Raw genomic sequence first — 9,795 nt, 5'->3', positions numbered from 1 at the left:
TCTAGTAAAATGGACCCTTTTTATTTATAAAGTAAGACTTGGCTCCTAGGCAACATTTTAGGAAAGGAAGTGCCATAAAATTCATTCTTCAATTAAAACAATACAAAGGAGGTTGAATAGAATAGAACCACTCCCAGTGAAATCTTGGACTCAATGAAATAAAAAACTCCTGTTAACATTAATGGGCATAGGATTTCATCCCCAAAATTATAACTGTGGAAGTGACTGAGATTCAATCCATGTAGTTGGTGGGAAAAACGTGACTTAACATCTGGATTAGGGACATGAAATTGAGAGCTCTATTTGATATTTTATCTAAAGAGCTCTGTACTCATTTCTTTTAGTACCGGTGAATCCTCCCCCATGCTATCATCATGCCTCCAATTTTGCTCTTGGAGACACATGCTGGTTTTAAGAATGATATTCCTGAGAAGCAAATGGCTAGGACAAAACAGCTTGACTCAAAAGTGGCACACGTTCCAAAAATATATTTCTGATCCTATCAGCAACTCTTTCACACCTAAATAGTCTATTTCAGCTGCTGATTTAGTTTTCACTGAGCTCTTCTTTCCAGAACTTTCCTTGTAGCTGGCAGTGAATCCATGGCTAATCAAACTGATCAGAGTTTATTGGGCATTGACTTTTCAGACACAGCATGAGGCACAGACTTTGAGGTATCTTTATATGACACAGCTGTTTGGCATACTCTCTAAAGTTTATCTGCAGGATCTTTAAGAGCCCTCTGGATAGCTTGGAAATCTCAGCACTATACATGTTTTTTCATTATTTTCCTGCTGCTTCTGTGATGTTTCCAAAGTGTCAGCACTCAATAACAAAAGGAACCTAGTACTTCACTGAAGAGGGAAAAAGAAGTAGTGCGGAAAAATTGGTTCTCTGAGGTAAAATTAAAATAGATTTAAATTAATTGCTGAGTTAATTTTACAATATACCCAACAATAATTTGTTCATCTGTTGTGTTCATGATTATTTTAGCACAAATGTCACCAAAACAATTTTATTTGACATTATTGACTGCATCCCTCCTGGTGCCTCTTTCCCAAGTTATTTGGCATTGAATAATTTCTAAGGGGGACTACAGTATATGAAGAGATGCATATCTGTAGTTTGTGTTTGTTTATTCCCATTTGTATATATACAGCATCTTGCTGCTTTTTTAAATCTTAGCCACAGGCTTTGTATTCCTGTCTAGTGGGATGAACTGGTAATGGCATAAGCCTTATTTATTTACTGATGCATTGTGCTGCCTCAAAATATCAAGTCCTGCAAATATGGGTAAAACTTAAAGGCTTTAATTCTTGAACTGTCAATTTTCATTGTGTTACTTGCCAGATAGCTGTGATAGAGTTAGACTCAACATACAAATCATGCAAGTGCTACTCAGAGTTTTCTGAACGTATGCTGATGAGTGCACGTACTACTGTACTCATGGTTTTAAAAAACGCTGGGCCAAATTCTGATTTTTTTATGCCAGTGTAAATCAGGAAGAACTCTATTGACTTCAGTAAAATTACAGCAATATAAAACCTCTTCCCATTAGTTTCATGAAGGAAAGCCTGCGAAAGATCATAAAAACCAATGTTGTTAGCAGCAATTCTTTCAATTTGCATTTATCACTAAATGTCCTAATTTTAAAAAGAGCATATTGTTTTCCAACCATGTTTAAGAGCAGAAGGAATTGAGGTGAGGCAGAGAAGCAGGGCATTTTAGGAAGCCCTCTGCTGCAAAGAAGCAAATTTAAAGTTCTGAAGTTTTTCAACAGAGATCATCTTTCAAAATCATCTCCATCCATTCTCCACACATACCAGTTTCAGTTTTATAACACCCCTGGCTGTGCTCATCTCGCAGGAAACTTGCCTATCTTGCAGAGCCTTGCATGAATAATTCATTTAAGTGTCATGCTGCTTCTCTTTGGAGGAAGTGTTTAATAAGATTCTTCCAAACAATCAGAAAAAAAAACCCTTTGTGTGTCTTTTGTATGGTCTCTCTCTTCAAAGGTTTTATTCAATGAAGGGTTTAATGAACTGAAAATCAAAACATATGGTAGACCATTCTACCTATTTGTTTGTTACTCTGAAGTATAGAGATGAGGCTTCTTAATTGGGGTCAGAATCTTTCTGTCAGTTTTGAAGATGTAGGCAGAAGTTCTGGAAACTAGCTACAATTCTTATTTGACTTTTTTTATATCATAATATTTTATATTATACTAAATGGCAATGGAAAAAAGACAGCAGACAAAGAAGCACCATTTCCACATTTTTCAATCCTGTTGAAGTATTTATAATAGGACAAAGTTCCAGTAAAATGGGGCTGCACTTAAAGTTGCCCAGATGTAGGTTATACCAGACATTTCTACATGGTAAGACTCACAATATCGCATGCTTCGTGTAGCTGCCATGTAAGATTCCAGAGAGAGAGAGAGGTCACTTGGGAGATTTCAAACATTTCTGAGCATATAAAACTAACATAGGGTATCTCTACACTACAGTGCTATTTCAAATTAACTTACTTCGAATTAAGCTAATTCGAAATAATGTATCTAGACACAAAATCTATTTCAAAATCGCACGTCCACACTGATTGGATTGCATTTAAGGGCAGCTGAAACCGGTTCCAGCAGGGCATCAGGTCAGTAGTTGCTTTGTGTGGCTGCTGTCTGAGGCTCGTGCTTAAAGGGACCCCCCTGGACAGCTGGTTCTCAGCTTTCCCGCTTGCTTGCCTACCTTGCTGAGGCACAGTCCCTGGGCTCCTTCTTCCTCCCCCGCTCTGCGTAAAGGGACCGTGATGGCACTCACATGTGGAGGCCTCCCCAGCCTCAGATGAGACTGCTGATGGGCTCTCTGGTATAGCTCAGGGGTCCTGAGTGTAGGGCACACTCCCTGCAGGCTCCTGGCCATCGTCCTCCTCTTCCTCCTCTTTCCCTGTGTCAGGGGCACGGCCCTCTGCCCCAGGGTTGATGACCACCAGGGGGGCATGGACCATCTGACCCCCCCAGGATGCAGTCCAGGGCCTCGTAGTGTGGGCAGGCATCTGGGTCAGCCCCTGGTTGGGAGCCCCTGGCATAGGCCTGCCACAGCTCTTTTATTTTAGTCCGCACCTGCTCCTGGCTGTGCATGTGGCCTTTGTTGGCCAGGCTGGCAGCTATGTGGCTGTAGATGGCCGCATTCCTGTGCCTAGTGCGGAGGTCGTGGGCATTGGAGGCCTTCCCCCAAACCTCACTGAAGTCCATGATCTCAGCACTAGACCAGGCAGGAGCCCACCTTTTGCAGCCCCTGGCAGGCTCCTGGGAGCTGCCAGCCTGGTCCTGGGGAGCGGTGGAGGGCTGGGTCGTAGCGGGTTGTTGGCTCATGCTGTGCCAGGTGCAGGGTCTGCTTGCTGAGTGCTGGCAGGCTTCTAACTGACACAGGCACTGTGGCCAGAGTCTGCCCCTTGAAGGGCTCCAGAGCTGGGGGGGAGCAGATGAGTTTTCCTGGTTGTGGGCAGAGTGGCCACCAGGGCTCCCTGGGAAGGGCTGGAGGCCCCCTATTTCGAATTAAGGGTCTACACAGCACTTAATTCGAAATAGCTATTTTGAATTTGGCGTTACTCCTCACAGAATGAGGTTTACCAAATAAGTGCTCCGCTATTTCAAATTAAATTCAAATTAAATTTCAAATTAAATTCAAAATAGCAATTTGCATGTATAGACGCTATTGAAGTAATTCAAAATAAGGTCTGTTATTTCGAATTAACTTTGTAGTGTAGACATACCTACAGGGATCTCTCCCTGTTAAAAGGAAGATTTTAATGCTTCTGCAGAGACTGTTGTGATTTCTCCCACCCGTGGGTGGCGGGTGAAAGCCCAGCTGGGGAAGGCAAGCCTCGGCCCCTTCCCCCTGAGGCCCCACCCCTTCCATCTAAGGCCCTGCCCACCCCAGCCTGATCCTTTCTGGCCATGTGGCGAGCTGGGGCTGTTGTGCTGCAGCCCCAGCCTGGACATCTGTGGAGGCTGGGGAGCCCAGGATGCCTTGCTGCGGCTCATCCCTCCCCAGTGGCTGGGGTGGGCTGAGCTGCTTCTGCGCCAAGGCCTCATCCCTCCCCGGTGGCTGCAGGGGAGCCATGCTGCCATGCCACAGCCCTAGCCTTCCCCAGTAAAAGCCCCAGTTGTTGGCGGTTGGACATGGAGATAATTTTGGGAAGGCTGTGCCTTGCCTTGCTTAGATTACTGATCGCCCGTGTCCCCATCTCTGAGGGAACCCACGGTGATGGCTGGGAACAGGAACTCTCAGAACAATGTAGGTTTTGTGGATTTTTTTTTAAATTATTAGTTAGGGTTTCTTTTAAGCTTCTGTTTCAGGGCCACCACATGCCAGGGCTGATAGCACTTCCCCAATAGAAAACAAAACTGAAAGCAGTCGCTGTAGTAAGGTGGAGAGTTCATTGGCCTAGTTGGAGTTCCGGGAGTGCGAATCTAACAGCTACATACTTGAAGCTACAACTGCTCTGAACAAGTCTTCAAAAGGAAGGAAAGACTGTCTGTGGTAGGCATGTTTGCAATGAAAAATGTTGCACGAGATTATCTCTTGGTAAATGCTTTTTTCTCGGCATTGTTCTCAGACTCACTGGGACCGAACCTTAGTGTAGTTTGGCCACTTTGTGCCATTCCACTGGCATTATCTGGCTCTCTGTTTTTAAATTATCCAGCCAGGGAGGATCAACCCAGCACAGGTAGGATCTTGCAGTAGTGTGACACTGACATAGGAGATTGTGTGACAGTAGCAGCATCAGGGTAAGGAAATTATGTGGATAAAGAGGCCTGGCCCAGACATTGTTATATTAGGTGACCTCTAGTCTGTCTTTTGCTCCTTGTGGTCATGCAAAGCTGGTGTGAGTAAGAGCAGCCCCTAGTCTTCTCTAAGTCAATGCCTAGAAAGCTGCCATGCCCAGATCAGAACCACTATTATGGCAGTGCAAAGATGAGATTTTAGAAACTGCTTTGCACCTTTTGGTTTGCTTTATGCAGTCCAGATCCCCACCACCAGGGACTTCAACAAAGCTCTGCTTATTAAATCCAGCGAAGGACATGGCCATGTGTGTGTTTTTGCCATCCTTGGGGACCTGGCCTATTTAAACAATTGTGGCTTGAGAGAGCTGAAGACTCTGACATTCATTACTGCTGAAACATCTTCCTTCACCTCTATCGCTCTCCACAGGACTGTCCAGAGAGCTCATTTAAGATTGCGTGGGGGTTCTGTATGGGAAGTAGCCTTCATCATCTGACTCTGAAAGCTGAACTCCTTCAACTAGTTAGTGTTTTTCAACTTGTCATTTAGATTAAATTAATATTGTAATTGCCTTCTCCAGAGACGCTATAACTTCATGCAGTCTCACTTATGGCAAGAAATATGGATGATGGGTGACTAATGCTGCTTAGTTAGGATTTGTAATAAAGATGGTATATGTCAATCCTTTCTCTGTCAGACAGAGAAACAACTCCTAATTTCATTCAGTTTCTTCCTTCAGGAGATTCTGTCTGAGAGATTGCTATAATAGGCAGTACTGTGGGTTTGACTTTTTTGGCAGATTTCACCCTTCCCTTTGCAAACAACCTTTCAGGTTACCTATACCATCTCTAAGGGACCACACATGGTCCCCTAGAAATAAACCAGAACTAGAATGTCTCAGAAGAACTTTGACCACAACATTTCAGGTCCATATTCCTTAGTCGGATAATTAAGAAATAAACCCTCTAAAAAATGTTAGATCCAGTGCAAATCAGCCTTGCCACATTAAGATCAATAAAGCACCGTAGATGTCAGTTGCGGATCTGTCCCTGAAATGTAGAGAACTTAGATCAGAGTGGGAGACATTGGTTTGTCTCTTAACCTAGCAAAAAAAGGTTCTCTTCCCTTTTTCATCCGAACTTCCATTGCTGATGGATGAATTTGAAAATTCAAATAAAATACTGTAAGAGATACTATAAGAAAACACCAAAAGGTATTTAACAGTCTCTCACATTGAATGGTCTAGTTTAAATTTTAAAGGGCAAAAAAAATATTAGAACTAGGTTTGATACAGGAGCCCCTTTTTTCTGGATAATGTCACAATGTGGACAACTGTGTCCCTTCAGTTCTCTAACCTCTTATGCTGCGTTGCTGGGAGAGCAGCCATTCCTGGTCTGCTGACACAGCCTCCAGCTATATCATAGGACTGCTCTAGCTAGCCAGGACTGAATGACATTGCAGGGCAACACCAGCAAATTCCAGTCCCAGACTTGTTCCTAGAAATGTGCATCTTGCACTGCCCAGTAGCAACCTAAGCTCATCTAAAGGCCATCGTTTCACTAATAAATGATAAGCACAAATCCTTGGTATCACAAAATGGAGTTTCCCAGATAACACTGGTTTAAATACAACAAGCTTATTAACTACAAAACTAGATTTGAAGCAGGCCTGCTGATGAGGGGGTGTGGAGGCAAAGGGAACAATTGCCCAGGAATCTAGGCCATCCAAAAGGGCTTAGAGGGCCCTGGCTGTCACCACCATTGCTGGCAGCACTGTAATATTAAGGCAGGCTTCCTATCTGCCTTCACTCTGTGCAGCTCCCAGAAGCAGCCAGCACCGTCCCTGTGGCCTGCGGGGGGTGGGTGTGGAGGAGCCAGGAGGTCTCCAAGGGTATGTCTACACTACAAAGTTAATTCGAACTAACAGACGTTAGTTCGAATTAACTTTGATAGGCGCTACACAGGCAAACCGCTAGTTCGAACTTAATTCGAACTAGCGGAGCACTTAATTTGAACTAGGTAAACCTCATTCTACGAGGACTAACACCTAGTTCGAATTAAATAGTTCAAATTAAGGGCTGTGTGGCCACTTAATTCGAACTAGTGGGAGGCTAGCCCTCCCCAGCTTTCCCTGGTGGCCACTCTGGGCACCACCAGGGAAACTCATCTGCCCCCCTCTGGTCCTGGAGCCCTTAGGGGCACGGGCTGGCTACAGTGCCCGTGCCAGGTGCAAGCCTGCCAGCACCCAGCTAGCAGACCCTGCACCTGGCACGGCACGAACCAGCCACCCGCTGCCACCCAGCCCTCCGCCTCTTCCTGGGACCAGGCTGACAGCTCCCGGGAGCCTGCCCGGGTCTGCAAGAGGCGGGCGCCCACCTGGTCTAGTCCGGACATCGTGGACCTCATCCACGACCTCCGCACTAGGCACAGGAAAGTGGCTGTCTAGGGCAGGATAGCTCCCAGAATGGCCACCTAAGACCCAATACCAGGTTGGCCAGGGTGGTCCAGTGAGACCCCCCAACCCTGAGCCCTGAGCTTAGAATGGCCATACTGGATCAGACCAAGGGTCCATCTAGCCCAGTAACCTGTCTGCCGACAGTGGCCAACACTAGAGACCCTGGAGGGGATGGACTGAAACAATGACCAAGCCATTTGTCTCATGCCATCCATCTCCAGCCTTCCACAAACAGAGGCCAGGGACACCATTTCTACCCCCTGGCTAATAGCACTCCATGGACCCAACCCCATGACTTTATCTAACTTCTCCTTGATCTTCCGCGAGGAGTAACGGTAGTTCAGAATAGGAACCTAGTCCGAACTACCTAGTTCGAACCCTGTGTAGGCGCGCTGCACGGGGTTCGAACCAGCGGGGATTTAAAAATGGCGGCTCCCCGCTTATGCAAATGAAGCCCGGGAAATTCAAATCCCGGGCTTCATTTGCAAGTGCGGTATGCTTACATTACCCCGCTAGTTTGAACTAGCGGGGTAGTGTAGACATACCCATAGAAACTCCCTCCCAGAACCCAACCCCCTCATTCCACCTGCTTTCACCTTCTCCCTCACCTCAACCCTCTGCCCACCCTGGTAAAAGTGAGTGAGTGAGGGATAGAGCCAGTTACGGAAGGATGTGGGATGAAGCAAGTAGGAGTGGGGACTCAGAAGGGGCAGGACAGGGGCATGTCTTCGGGGACAGGGAAGAGAAAAGGGTTTTTGGGTGTGTGTAGTTAGATAGTTGGGCATGTGGAAGCACAGGCATATCGCTGCCCAAATGTCAGGCAGACTCTGTCTGTATACACATGGTGCGCGTGTTTGGGTGGGAGTCATTGATTGGTCAGCCCTGGGACCTGGAATTGCTGTTGGTGCGCCTGATTTGAAATGATTACAAGTAATGAAGTATAAAAGTCAGAACTGGTAAAATGCAACTTCTATCTAACAAACTAAATTAATTCAAAGCAAAGATTTCTCATTGCATGCTAACTGGCTGGATTCCTTTCTGCCTGGATCCCTCCCCTCTGGAGTGTCAGGGTATGTCTACACTACCCCCCCTAGTTTGAACTAGGGGGGTTAATGTAGTCATACGGAGTTGCAAATGAAGCTCAGGATTTGAATTTCCCGGGCTTCATTTGCATGATCCCGGCCAGCGCCATTTTTAAATGCCGGCTAGTGCAGACTGCGTGCCACGCGGCTACACGTGGCACGAACTAGATAGTTCGGATTAGGTTTCCTAATCCGAACTAGCTGTACACCTCGTTCCACAGGCTTCATTTGCAACTCCGTATGACTACATTAACCCCCCTAGTTCGAACTAGGGGGGTAGTGTACACATACCCTCACTTCCTTATCCTTCAGGTGTTGTGAATGCCTCAAGCAGAGAGAAAAGGAAGTGTACTTTAGAGCATCTCTTCCTCTTTTTAGACTTTCTTTTAAAATAATTTCCAGCTGAGGTTCAGGAGACAGATGGTCTGGAGGATGGGAATCTCCAGCTGTTTCTTTTTTCAAAATTTAGATGTCTTGTATACAGCCTTTTTCCTGCAGAAGAATGGCCGTTTAACTCAGTGAGAGTCCACTTGAATTTGTTGCCACCTGACTGAGTCATCAGTTTGATGTTTTGTCTTTGAGGAACTGGCTTGTACTTGCTTTTCTAAACTTGGAACATGTCAGTCTGAGTAATGAAGGGGGGGGCAATAATTTCTGATGGCAGGCCACTCCAAGATTTTGGTAAGGGTTCAAGGGCTGCACTTTTTATGGAGGGGTTGCAGGCTCTGGGACAGAGGTTGGGTGCAGAAGGGAGCTTGGGATATGGGACTGAGGTGCAGGTGAGGGTGTGACATCTGAGAGGGAGTTTGGGTGAAGGAGGAGGTTGTGACCTGGGGCAGAAGAATAGGATGCAGGATCGGGGAGTGGGTATGGGGGCAGGAGAGGATTTTGGCTTAAGGGAGGGGGAGGGAGGGTATTCAGTGCCAGAGGCAATCTCTGACTGGGAAGATGCTTACCCAGGAGGCTCCCATCCAGCAGCTCTGCAAGTCCCTGTGGCAGGCTCCCTGCTTGCCACAGGACAAGACTGCTCAAAAGTCTGGCCACCCCATGCGGTTCTCTGCTCTGGGTGCCAAGGCAGAGGGAGGCTTTGGGCGCTGCCCTCACCCCCCACAGAAATCTCTCAGCTCCCATTGACCAGACTGTGTAAAGCCTTCCCCTCACCCCACTGCCCAGAGCAGAGAGCCACAGCTGCTCTGTGCTTGTGTGTCAGAGTGGGATGCCCCAGGAGTTGGACTAGGTGGCCCATGAGCCAGATCCAAGCGGCTTGGCTGGCCAGACTATATCATGCCTATGTGCCATAGAACAGATTCTTGTTACTTTACAATGTTGACACACATTTTTCTAGCAAACTATGAGTTTTCAAACGATACCCCACAAGGCATATTTGTACAAAATAAGTGCATAGTTTTGTAAAAGGAGTGAACATAGGGAACCCTTCCCCTAGCAAACATTTTCTTCCCCCATCCTCCTCCTTTTCA

At 46.4% G+C, this 9,795-nt stretch overlaps 1 long non-coding RNA gene across 1 annotated transcript in view; it reads left to right on the top strand.

Annotated features, from left to right (window-relative positions):
- The first annotated feature begins 765 nt into the window (after positions 1-765).
- Positions 766-9,795, top strand: part of LOC142831006 (uncharacterized) — a 120,715-nt gene continuing 111,685 nt past the window's right edge. Inside the window, exon 1 of the long non-coding RNA XR_012906591.2 lies at positions 766-899. This is a non-coding gene — a long non-coding RNA (uncharacterized LOC142831006). The remainder of the gene's footprint in view (positions 900-9,795) is intronic.

Source organism: Pelodiscus sinensis, chromosome 11 (assembly GCF_052426305.1).
Source record: "Pelodiscus sinensis isolate ZL-2025 chromosome 11, ASM5242630v1, whole genome shotgun sequence".
In the NCBI taxonomy this organism is placed as follows: Eukaryota; Metazoa; Chordata; order Testudines; family Trionychidae; genus Pelodiscus; species Pelodiscus sinensis.
This window is presented reverse-complemented; position numbering and strand designations above follow the sequence as displayed.